Here is a 13,191-nt window from a genome sequence, read left to right on the forward strand (position 1 = left end):
TGAGGGAGGCTCTGGAAGGCTCTGGGCCTAGCAGCTCAGGTGCTTACAGGTCCCTGTTGCCTCTTAAATCCTCTGTGTTTCTTGTCAGGAGGTGCTATTGGCCTATAACAAGATTCTGGCTGCCTTGCAGTGGAATCACCTGTGTCCCAGTTAGAAGCTAGCCAAAGTCCACACACAGGGACTGGGGTAGCCAAGAGCCACAGCCAGCCTGCCCTTGGCTATTTATTGTGTTTCTGTTTTACTTGAGGATAGCAGGTATGGTGACTTGAGGTATCAGAAAGGCTGGGATTCTGTGAGTTACTCAAAGGCTATAGACTGTTGACATAGACTCTAAATCCTGGTCCTTGAGGACACACACATCCCGACTTGCCCATCCTTTACTGTAGGCTGCCGACCCGACTCGGCTGGTTAAGATGGCGCCAGCTTCTGGTATGATCTACTGGTAAACAAGTGCACTGCGCATGCAATCACCCTTGGGCCAACTCAGTTTTGGCACCAACCCCTCCCGAGCGGGATATGTTAATGAAGCACTGCAATTCCGACCAATCGCGAACCTCCATGCGCATTCCCCGAGTAGGGCTGAGTATATAAGCGGCTCACTCTGGGTGCTTGGGGTTCCCGGCTAAATGATGAAGCGCTTCTACAATAAAGGCTGTTGAAAAGGATCTGGTTGTTCGCGTCTTCCTTGCTGGTCGAGTGGGGTGCAACAAGTGGTGCGAAACCTGGGAACCGGAGACAAAATTCTCAAGGATCCAGAACTCTTCACCTTAGAAGCGGCGGTACCGGTAAGTTCCCAGGTTAAGGTGGGACATTAGAGAAAGTTCCCAGGTTAAGGTGGGACAATAGAGAAATACCCTTGGTAAGCCCTGTGTCTGATCATGCTGAGCTTTGGTGTCGATCCGCTGATTGCTGCTGTCTTCATCATCCTTGCTTTTGTTTTTACAATTATTGTGTGTTATTGCCTAAACTGTCATCTGCCCAGACAAGAGTGTGTTTGTTGGGACGAAGAGCACCCGCAGTCGACAGTAAGACGGGAGTAGATAACTCCGCCTGTCCACCCGTGTGTGAATCTCACGTAGGTAAGTGAGTAACATGGGGAACACTCCCTCCAACCAATTTTTGAGCGTGCTGCAAGAGCTCCTTGAGCAATGAAACCTTAAACTACAGAGAAAAATCCTAGAGAGCTTTTTGCGTGATTCGCTCCCACGGGGTCTCTAACCATTGGCTCATGGGAGAAATTGGGTCGAGATCTCGATAGGGAGGCTGAGGAAGGGTCAGTGAAACCTGGGGTGAGGCCTCTTTGGCACTTGATACGCTCCTGCTTGGACGATAAAAGATGTGTTGAGAGTGTAAAAGTGGGACAGAGACTGCTTCGAGAGCACCAGGAGAGCATGTCAGAAGAGGATAGGGTTTTTAAGGAAAGAAAAAAGGATAAGGAACACAAAGATAAAGAAAAAGGAAAAGCTAGCAAAACAAAAGACAGGCCTAAACGGCCTGAAAAGGATAAAAAGGAGAAAAAAGAAGAGGGGATCACAGGAATTTACCCCTCCTTAAAAGAGTTGGAGATTTCCGATGAGTCGGGGTTAGCCTCCGAGGAAGAAGCGGAGCTCGAAGAAGAGGCAGCTAAGTATAAACAAAAAAGATATGGTCCCTATTGAAGAGACGTCAATAAGACAAAGACAGATCGGGGACCGAAGGTGCTGACGGTGCCATCTTATAATCCTGAGTATAATAAGACAAAGGACAAACAGGAAAAGGATGAGTTAGACAAAATGGAGGAAGATCTAGAAGAGTTGCTAGCCAAAATGGAGGTGATAGCCCTTTCGAAAAGGAAAAAGGAAGAGGAGGGGAGAAAAGGCGGAAGTGGGCTTAAGCTACTGCCCTGGGCAGTACCCAGTGCATGGCCTTTGGCTCCCCCTGTAGGAACACTGCCTTATGCGGAGGTTCTGCAGCCCCCCCCCCCCCCCCCCCCCCGCCATTGAATCAGAGATCTTCCTTTTGCCCTCAGACCTGGAAGGAGGCCGCAGGAGCCTTCCCCGTTTTTGAGGATGCCAATCAACAGAGATATCATGAGCCTTTAGATTTTAAACAACTAAGGGCCTTGGCTGAGTCTGTCCAAGCATATGGAATTAATGCATCCTTTACTCAGGCATTGTTAGAGAGATTATCCTTACATGCCATGACCCCATCAGATTGGATGAGTACAGTTAAAGCCTGTTTGACCATGGGTCAATATTTGAACTGGAAGGCCCTGTATATCGAGTACGCTCAGAATCAGGCTCAGGCCAACCAAGCTGGTGGCCAGGCCACATGGTCCTTTGATATGTTAATGGGACAGGGTCAATGGGCCATGAATCAGACAGCTTATCCCTTGCCGGTCTATGGCCAAATTAATACTATGGCCATAAAGGCATGGAAAGCCCTGCCTAATAAGGGAGAGGTCTCTGGCAATTTAACTAAGGTCATTCAGGGACCTACAGAGCCATTCTCAGACTTCGTGGCTCATATGATGGAGGCAGCAGGAAGAATCTTTGGTGACCCTGATGTCGACATGCCATTGATAGAACAGCTTATCTACGAGCAGTGTACTAAGGAGTGTAGGACCACCATCACTCCGTGGAAGGCTAAAGGACTGCAGGCATGGATGACAGCGTGCAGGGAGATAGGAGGCCCTTTGTCCAATGCAGGATTAGCAGCTGCTGTTTTACAAGCTACAAAAGGAGTAGGGAGAACTGGAGCCTGCTTTACTTGCGGGAAACCTGGGCATTTCAAAAAACAGTGCTCCGAGAGGAATAACAGTATAAGACAAAAAAGACAGGGCCCTGGGCTTTGTCCCAGATGTAGGAAGGGGAATCATTGGGCACATGAATGTCGCTCTGTCAAAGATATTAACGGACGCCCCCTAAGTAATAATTATGGTGGTGCTTGTCCAAAAAACGGGCAGAAGGGCCCACGACCCCAGGGTCCACAAATGTATGGGGCCATTCAGAGTCCGTCTCTGCGAATCCCTCAAAACCAAGGAGGGCCACTCCGGGTTCCGCGGGATTGGACCTCAGTGCCACCACCAGACTCGTGCTGACACCACAAATGGGAGTGCAGCCTATAGAGTCTGATTTTTCAGGACAATTGCCCAAAGACAAAGGGCTACTCTTGGTACGATCGTCCTCAGCTCTGAAGGGATTACAGATCGTTCCAGGAGTCATAGATGCAGACTATACTGGAAAAGTCAAAATATTGGCCTCCTCTCTGAGGGGAATTATGGCCATTTCCCCAGGGGACAGGATAGCCCAACTGTTACTACTACCCAGTTTGCACAGCCACTTTCCATCCCATAATAAAGTCAGAGGTAATGGCGGGCTTGGATCTACTGGGTCCCGTTTCACCTATCTTTCCCTGGAATTACAGGATCGCCCCATGGCGACGTTCTGGGTAGAGGGTCGATCCTTTTTGAGGCTTTTAGACACAGGGGCAGACCACAGCATCATATCTGCCCGTGACTGGCCTGCCAAACGGCCGACCCAGAGGTCTGCCCAAAACCTCCGGGGATTAGTCTATGAATCCTCACCTATGGTAAGCTCTAAGGAACTGGTATGGAAAGACCAGGAAGGGAAAACAGGAAGGTTTACACCATATGTTCTGGACCTCCCGGTCACCTTGTGGGGAAGGGACGTTTTAACACAATTAGGCATGAAACTTACAAATGACTACTCTGCTCAATCACAACGCATGATGCAGGGAATGGGCTATATGCCAGGCAAAGGACTGGGAAAGAATCTGCAGAGCAGCCCAGATGTGAAAACTACACATCCCAAACATGATAGGACTGGGCTAGGTTTTTCTTGGGGGCCACTGAGGGAGGTATACCTATCATATGGAAAACGGGGGACCCAGTGTGGGTCCCTCAGTGGCCATTGCCTATAGAAAAGTTACAGGCGGCAAGAGCCTTGGTTCAAGAACAATTAGAGGCAGGACATGTGAAACCATCCCAGTCCCCCTGGAACACCCCGATCTTCATAATAAAAAAGAAATCGGGGAAGTGGAGATTGCTGCACGATTTGCGGGCCATCAACGCCCAGATGCAGCCTATGGGCCCCATTCAATGAGGTCTTCCTCTGCTTTCTAGCCTGCCAGTGGAATGGCCTGTTTTTATTATTGATATTAAAGATTGCTTTTTTTCCATACCATTGTCCCCCGCAGATTGCGAGCGGTTTGCTTTTACCGTTCCTGCCATAAATAATGAAGAACCCAATGCCCGTTATCAGTGGCAGGTATTGCCACAAGGGATGGCCAACAGTCCTACTATGTGTCAGCTGTATGTGGGACGAGCTTTGCTGCCAGTTAGGCAGGCCTTCCCAAAAGTTAGAATTTGTCATTATATGGATGACATACTGCTGGCAGCTCCCACCAGAGACCAGCTGGACTCTGCTTATGCAGCACTGATTAAACAACTAGAGAAAGCACACTTATATGTGGCTCCAGAGAAGGTACAGATAGAAACGGTAGGATGATTCTTGGGAACAGTAATATCTCCCAGGGACATTAAACCTCAAAAAATAGACATAAGAAAAGATCATTTACGTACACTAAATGATTTTCAGAAGTTATTGGGAGATATCAACTGGATTAGACCCTGTCTGAAGATCCCCAATCATGAGTTGGTTCCCTTATTTGATATCTTGAAGGGGGACCCCCACTTGATCTCAACCAGGAGCCTCACACTGGACGCTAGGTTGGCCTTGAAAAAGGTGGAAACCGCCCTAAGTAAGGCACAAATTACTCGCGTCCGTGATGTGCATACCATCCTTTTGTATGTTCTGCAGACACTGAGACAACCTACTGTGGTATTATGGCAGGAGGGCCCCCTATTATGGATACATCCTCATGTTTATCCTAATAAAACCTTGGAACACTATCCCACTGCCATTGCGCAGTTAGCTTTATTGGGCCTCAAGTCGTGCTTGGCACACTTTGGTGTACCTCCAATGAGAATTATCACCCCTTACACTAGCCAACAAATACAAACCTTGTGTGTCGCCATAGATGACTGGACCATTCTTAGATGCAGCTTTGATGGGGATTTTGATAATCATCTTCCCAAGAACCCTGCCCTGCAGTTTTTTACTAATTACTGCCTCATTACCTATACCCAAGGCAGTGGACATATACACGGATGGCTCCAAAACGGGGGTTGGCAGTTATGTTGTTGGTTCTGAACCCCCAGTACAAATTCAGTTCACTCCTGGAACTCCACAGCTTGTGGAGTGCCAGATCATTTTGGTGGTCTTTCAAACTTTCCCTGGCCCATTTAACTTGGTATCAGATTCCAGTTATGTAGTCAATGCTGTAGCTTCTTTGGAACTTGCAGGACCTATTAAATCTAGTAGTCCTGTCTGCCACCTTCTCCAACAGATCCAGAAGCTTATTTGGCTACGGGAAAATAAGTTTTTCATCCAACATATAAGATCCCATACTATGCTGCCAGGTCCTATGACAGAGCATAACACTCTGGTGGACGCCGCTACCCGCATGGAATTTGTCTTCCACGAAGATGCAATCACCAAAGCCTCTGCTTTTCATAAGCAGTTTCATGTGCCATCTACTACACTCCGTCATATGTTCCGCCTGCCATGAGCGGCAGCCAGAGATATTGTAATTAATTGTCCAGATTGTGCACAATTTCTTCATCTGCCTCATACTGGCATTAACCCTAGAGGCCTGTTGCCTCTCAAACTCTGGCAAATGGATGTTACCCACATACCCCACTTTGGGACTCTTAAGTATGTTCACCTTTCTGTAGATACATGCTCGGGCATTGTCTATGCCTCTCCTCTGAGCAGGGGGTGGGGGGGGGAGGGGAGAGAAAGGTCCGCAACGTGATAAGTCACTGCCTTGCGGCCTGGGTGGCATGGGGCAAGCCCGATGTCATTAAAACAGACAATGGACCGGCCTATGCATCCAGGCCCTTCGCTACATTTTGTCAAAACATGAATGTGAAACATATCACTCGTTTGCCCTACAACCCTCAAGGTCAAGGTATCATGGAATGTGCCCATCGTATGCTAAAGGAACTGTTACAAAAACAAAAAGGGGGAATAGCTCATGGACACTCCCCAAAGGACCAACTCTCTTTAGCCCTCTTTACTCTAAATTTTTTCACACTTGATGTGGACAGACACTCAGCGGCCGACCGGCATTCACTGTCCACCCTGACCATTAAACAAGAAGTGAAATGGAAAGATGTCTTAACAGGCTCATGGCATGGTCCGGATCCGGTTATTTCCAGGTCCAGGGGAGCTGTTTGTGTTTTTCCACAGGACCAGGAAGATCTGATTTGGGTCCCTGAATGCCTCACCAGACGCATCGGACCATCCCAGGACCAGGACAATGTGGTGGACACGCATGAGGATCCAGACGCTGAGTCTACTGCTGTTGGTAACTCAAGGATTAGCCATCCAACTGTGGGCGATAGCCAGAACTTGGCCAGTTCCCATGCCCATTCATAGCAATTCCCTGGTTCTGCCCACCTTTTTCTCCACCTCTTGTGAGCAAGATATGCCTTGCACTATTCCCACTCAGGAGGCCCCTGCAAGTTATACAGCCACCAATTATACCTTGGCAGGCACCTTATGTTTTACCTTTAATAAGAGTGTCTCTCCATGCATTCTCCTAGCACCCCAGTATTTGGTGAATTGGCTAGATCCCATGGATCTAGGGGGAGTGAGCACCAGAGTATTACACACAGCTCTATCACAAGTGAGCTCTGGTTCTAGCCAGGGTACGGGAGAGACGGGTACTAATTCTAGTTCCCCCCCCTTAATATTACCACCTTGCTTATGTCTCAGTACCTAATTATACCCTCTGATAGTAATTCCACCAAAGGCAATTCTACTAAACGTAAAGTTCTGCCTAATTGTCCACCTTACCAAGATTTTCCCCCTGATTATTCCCCTTGCCAGAGTCCCAATTATCGGGACACCCAGATATCTTCTGGATTTGAATTTAGCTCCCCTTTGTTTAAAGCCAAGTGTATCAATAAGTCCAAGATTGCAACCAGGACAGGTAATATCTGGCCCTGGTATCAATAGCTACTTTCTAACAATAAGTCAGCCTTTACTTCTCTCACCCCATTTTCTAGGTTGAGAAAGGGCAATTTTTCATTGGTCAACATTAGTGCCACCAGGCACCTTAATGTGAGTTTAACAGGTATCAAGATTAATGGACAATTACGGAACCATTCTTACACGGGGGCTCCCATTTGTGTAAAGCCCCCCTTCTTCTTTATTCTGACCAATGCCTCAAGGGAAGTGCTAAATTGCAATGCCTCTGGGTTTGCTTGTTTAATATCTGAGTGCCGGAATGGGACAAGTGCCACAGCGTTGGTGGTGCGGTTACCAACCTTTGTACCCATCCCAGTTGAAGCTGATCCTGAACAGTTTCTTATACTTACCCTGTTGCGCCATAAGCGTGACTTTGGTATCACAGCAGTGATAGTGGCTGCTATTGTGGTGTCTGCCATCGTGGTTGCTACTGCTGCGGTCGCTATGGCCTCTCTCAAGTACAGACAGCGGAGGTAGTCAACTCCGTTGTACAACAGACAGCCGCTGTACTGGCTACCCAGAGAGAAATTAACGCCCATCTTTCCTCTGGGATACTGTTGGCCAACCAGCATATTGATATAGTTCAAAACCAAGTGGAAGAATTATTTAGGGTCATTCAGGCCTCCTGTGTATACTCCATGGGAGGCCTCTGTGTTACCCCCCCTACAAGCTAACTTTTCTCAGTCTGTCAATCAATCCAGGATGCTGTCAGAATACCTCCGAGGCAATTGGTCGTTACAAGCAGAAGAATTGACGACCAGATTATTTGCTTAGATCGCCCAGCTGAACGGGACCAGACTGGAGCCTCTCTCTCTGGGCGACCTCACCTCCTGGATAATCAACGCCTTTTTTTTTTTTTTCTTCAAAGAGTGGGCAGGTGTCTTTATTTGGGGGGCCGTGGTGCTGGCCAGTTGCGTCTTTTGCATGTGGCTTCTATGTAAACTAAAAAGAGACCATGCCAGGCACAAAACTGTAGTCTACCAAGCCCTGGCCGCCATGGAGGATGGTGAACCTCCCTATGTTTGGCTTGCAACCCTAAAGGAATTATGAGCGGGTTTCAGCAGATATGAGCCCTTGAGAAGTGCACTACTGGCAGTTTGAGGTGTTTTCGAGTGGGCACTCGACAGGGAATGTTCCACGAGTGTGGATAGATTTCTCAAAAGTATGCCTGATTGCATAAAGGTTTGATGCCAAAACACTCCTTTCCCCGTCAAAAGACATCGAGATGGGTATGAAAAGTATTACTCATTGCACAACGACAAGAGAAGAAACCCATTACAATATCTCATTTTGCACAGGGGATCAGGCCTCTGCTTTCCCTCACTGTACAACTACACTCATAGGCTACTATCATGTACCCACTCTGTGACTCAGGGTTTGCAATAAAACTAAAAAGGGGGAGATGTAGGTCACAGACCCGACTCGGCTGGTCACGATGGTGCCGGCTTCTGGTATGATCTACTGGTAAACAAGTGCACTGCGCATGCGATCACCCTTGGGCCAACTCAGTTTTGGCACCAACCCCTCCCGAGCGGGATATGTTAATGAAGCACTGCAATTCCGACCACGAGCATTCCCCGACTAGGGCTGAGCATATAAGCAGCTCACTCTGGGTGCTCAGGGTTCCCAGCTAAATGATGAAGCGCTTCTACAATAAAGGCTGTTGAGAAGGATCCGGTTGTTCGGTCTTCCTTGCTGGCTGAGTGGGGCGTGACACTTTACCTTTGAGATTTCAGCTTACCTATGAATTTCTGTCAATTTGAGGTCCAAGCTGTGACCCTATGTCTTTCTTACCTATAAAGGATCAGGTGACTCAGACCTGTGGATAGTGGGAAGGACCATGAGGTCATAGCTACAAGCTATACCGTGGGACTTTTCATTTGGTGATAGTGTCAGAGGACTCTCAAACCAGAAAACATGGTTGAGCATTCTCTATCCCAACCACTTGGCCAGCCAACCACCCCACTTCCTTGTGTATTCTAGCCAGGTCTCTCTTTGATGTCAGCTCTGTCCTTGCTTTAAAGGAATTCCTCTGCCTTGCCTATTGGGGTACAGAGAGCCAGAGCTGACTGGTTGGGTATGTATCCTGAACTGTGAGGGCCACTGAAAGACTAAATGGCAGCTGCCAGTTGGCAGGATCAGCATTGTACCTGGCAATGGGTCCTAGGCCCTGCAACCTGAGTTCTGCATGGCTACCTGCTTCATTGGGCCTACCAACTGGCTCATGGCATTCCCCACAGCCTGTCACACACCCCACTTTTCCTGGGACTTCCTATTAGGGCCCAGCTCCCAGACCCTCCCCCCTTCTCTATCTCTTATGTCAGCATCTCAGAAACTTGAACCTTAAACTATTACTCACAAGGAGAATGAGCAGAGCAGCTCTGGGGCGTGGACATGCTCGCTTCTTTTACAACTGTCTCTGGATAGATAGCTAGAGTTGCCCTAGAAACACCTTAATTCTTTCCTGGGGTGCATGCTCGGTGACTTAAGAGCTCCCAGTGAGCCCGACCTCTTTCAAAGTTTTTATTTTATTTTTATATTTATCATTTTATCTTACTGTTTATTTATTGTTATTTTATATATTTTATTTATTCTCTTCTCGTATATTACATTCTGACAGTGGTTTCCCATCCATCCTCTCCTCTCAACTCCCCCTCCCTATCTAGCTCCCCGTTCTATCTCCCCCCTTCCATTTCTATTCAGAAAGGGGCAGGCCTCCCACAGTTATCAGTCACTCCCACAGTTAGCAATCAGCCATGGTATATCAAGTTGCAGTAAGACCAGGCACTGACTCTCCTATTAAGACTACATGAGGCAACCCAGTAGGAAGAAAGGGTCCTAAAATCAGGCAACAGAATCAGGGACACTGAGCCTGTGTCTCAAGAGTCATGTCAGCTCACCTCTGAACATATTTTAATGAAATGGTTTAATGGAAAATAATTTTATAGAACATATCTTGATCACGTTTTCCCTTTCTCATCCTTAGCTCCTCCCAGATCCCTCCGAGTTCCTTACCTACCCAATTTTGTGTTCTTTTTTTCTTTTCTCTTTCAAAACACAAAATAAATGAAACCCCAAGAATCAAAAAGAAGCACACACAAACAAAAATAACAAGCAAGCAAAAGACAAGTAAGAAAAAAAATGCCAAAACAGACAAATAATAAATACACACACACACACACACACACACACACACACACAGAGTTCATGTTGTGTTGGCCAACTACTCCTCCAGTGCACTCCTGCACTCGGGATCTGCTCAGGAGTTAGGTTGATCTACCCAGTAAGACTCCACTGAAGAAAGCCGAGTCTCTGCCAGCAGGTATCAATGGCAGAGAGTTCTTTGGTTGTGGAGTTTCTTGGTTAGTGATGGAAGTCTATATTTACTCCTCCTGCCCCCATCTGTCTTACCTGTGTGGGTCTTGTGCTTACTGCACAGTCTGGGTTCATGTGTGCATCAGTACTGTTGTGTCCAGAGGACATGACTTCCTTAGAGACATTTGTAGCCTCTGGCTCTTTTATTTCCTATCTCCTGTCCTAAGTAAGTCCCTGAGCCTTGAGGGGAAGGGTTTAACAAAAGCATCTCAGGTAGGACTGAGTGCTTAAAAGTCTCAACTCTCTCTCTCTCTCTCTCTCTCTCTCTCTCTCTCTCTCTCTCTCTCTCTGCACTTTGTTTAGCTGTGGGTCTCTGTGTTAATTCCAATTTATTTTAAGAAAAGTCTTCTCTGATGAGGGCTGAGTGGGACACAGATCTAGGTGGTATAGCAACATGCCACAAGAAGTTATTTTATTGCTTTGTTCTTTTAGTAGAATAATAGTATTAGGTTTCCCTTAGGCCCGTGACCTTCTTGTCTGACTCTTGGCCACTTTAGCAGTGTTGGGTATGGGTTCCAACTCATAGAGTGGCCTTAAGTCCAACAAAGAGAATAGTTGGTTACTCCTGTATCAGTTGTGCCAGTACTACACTAGTGTATCTTAGGCAGGAAGGCTGCGGTTGTAGATTTCAGGGTTTGTAGCTGGGAGTTTGCTGATCACTTCTCTACTCTGGTAACATACAGAGCACCTTCCAAGACCATGAGTACTAGTCAGTAAGGGTAAGCCTCTAGTTAGGCACCAGCTTACCTTCTCCATGTTTAACAACTAAGCAAGTCTTGTCTTCAGCAATAGGGTCTTCTAATCCATCAGGTTATAAAAAGAAAGAAATTGCCTTGGCATTAGCCTGTGATATTTGGGGGCTTCCATAGTGCCCCTTGGGCCAACAACTCACAAGAGGTAGCCAGTTCCTCGCACTGGAGGTTTTATTTGGTGGTGTAAAATGAGTCTGTGTTCTTCGGGTGATTTCTGACTGGATTCTGCATTTGCTTCTTCCAAGACAGCTCAGGGCCTCTTTAATGGGGCTGCATGCTCTGAGGACTTAGTGTTCGTTGTATGTTTAGTACATGACCTCATACCCTTTGATAAGTTGTTAGCACCATCTTGTGTGAGGAGTGGGGATGGGAAGGTAACCATCTAGGATGGGGCTTGGGGTAACTTTTAGGCTAACACCTCAGAAGTAATAGAAATATTATACTAGGCCCTAAAAGGTGGCTATGGAGGTGAGAATTCTCCAGACCCAGTAGCCAGCCAAAAGGCAAATGAGATATTTGTGGGCCTGTCACTAGATGTATGATTACTTGAGTCCTTGGACCCAAGGAGCTGGCCCCCTATAAGCATGTTCAATACTGTTTATTCTATCACAAAACCGTCAGGTCTATGGGAGATAGAATTTGTTGACAGTGTATCAGTACATACAGTTACTACCCTAACTGAAGGCTCCTCTTTCCTTGTAGATGTTCTCAGAGTTAGACAAAAGCTACTCTTTGCAAGTTCATGATTTTCCAGCAAAACAGGCAGGAGTCTAGACCACGAAGCAGGCTTTGACTTGGAGAACATCTCACAGAGGGAGAAAGGAAGTGGTGCTAGGGCTGAGGACTTCCCAGTTTACTAACTGAAGACTAGACCTTCCTGGAGGAGCCATATGTTTAGCTGACAGTGGCAGACTCCACCTGGGAAACAGTGGGTTCTGAGGACTGCAGGGTGGGTGTTGTACCAGTTACTTCTCTGGCTTCCTTTCTGTTGCTTTGATTAAAATTTTCAACCAAAAGCAACTTGGGAAAGAGAGGCTTTATTTGGCTTTTACTTCTAGGTTACAATCCATCATTGAGGAAAGCCAGGACAGAAACTCCAGGCAGGAACACTTTCCTGACTCACTCATGGCTCAAGCTTTTCTTTACATAGCCCAGGACCTAGGGATGATACCACCCACAGTGGACTGGGCCCTCCTGCTTCAATTCGTAATCAAGACAAGCTTCACAGATGTGCCCTCAGGCCAATCTGATCTAAACAATTCCTTAAAGGAATGAATTCCTTAAAGGGGGGTTCCTCTCAGCTAACCTTAGGCAGTGTCAAGTTGACTAAGTTGGACAATTACTTTCCATCCATTGTGACAAAGTACCATGACAAAAACAACTTAAGGGAGAGTGTTTATTTCACCTCATCATTTGAGGTTACAGTTTATCAGTTTATCGTGGTGGAGAGCTTGTGACAGATGATTCCGTGACATCCGCAGTCAGGAAGCAGAAAGGAATGAGTCACTGGTCACTGCTCGGCTAATGTCCCTCTTTTCATGTAGCTCGGGACCCAACTCAAGTAATAGAACCATACATGGCAGACAAGTCTTCCCACCCCAACTAGCCTGATGAATATAATCCCCTGCAGGCATTTCCCAGAGACCCATTCCCAGGTGAAGCTCTATGGTGTCAGGTTGACAGTTAACACTAAGCGTCACAGGGTCTTTTCTTTGGGGTGATGGAAGCCAGAGGTCAAGTTTATTGGAGCTGTTAAGGAGATCATCTTTCAGGATAAGGAAGGCCTGAGATGGGTCATCTTCAAAACCATACTTATTTGGGAGATCAAGGGGAAGGCTGAGGCAATGAGAGATGTTCTCATTTATTTTTCACATTCTACCCAAACCCTTATGCGTTCTGTCCTTTGTTTAGGTTTGAGCTAATGGCCAGGCTAGAAGGTGTGATTGATACCCCTGTTCCATCTCTGG

The sequence above is a fragment of the Arvicanthis niloticus genome, chromosome 21 (genome assembly GCF_011762505.2).
Source record: "Arvicanthis niloticus isolate mArvNil1 chromosome 21, mArvNil1.pat.X, whole genome shotgun sequence".
NCBI classification, from domain to species: domain Eukaryota; kingdom Metazoa; phylum Chordata; class Mammalia; order Rodentia; family Muridae; genus Arvicanthis; species Arvicanthis niloticus.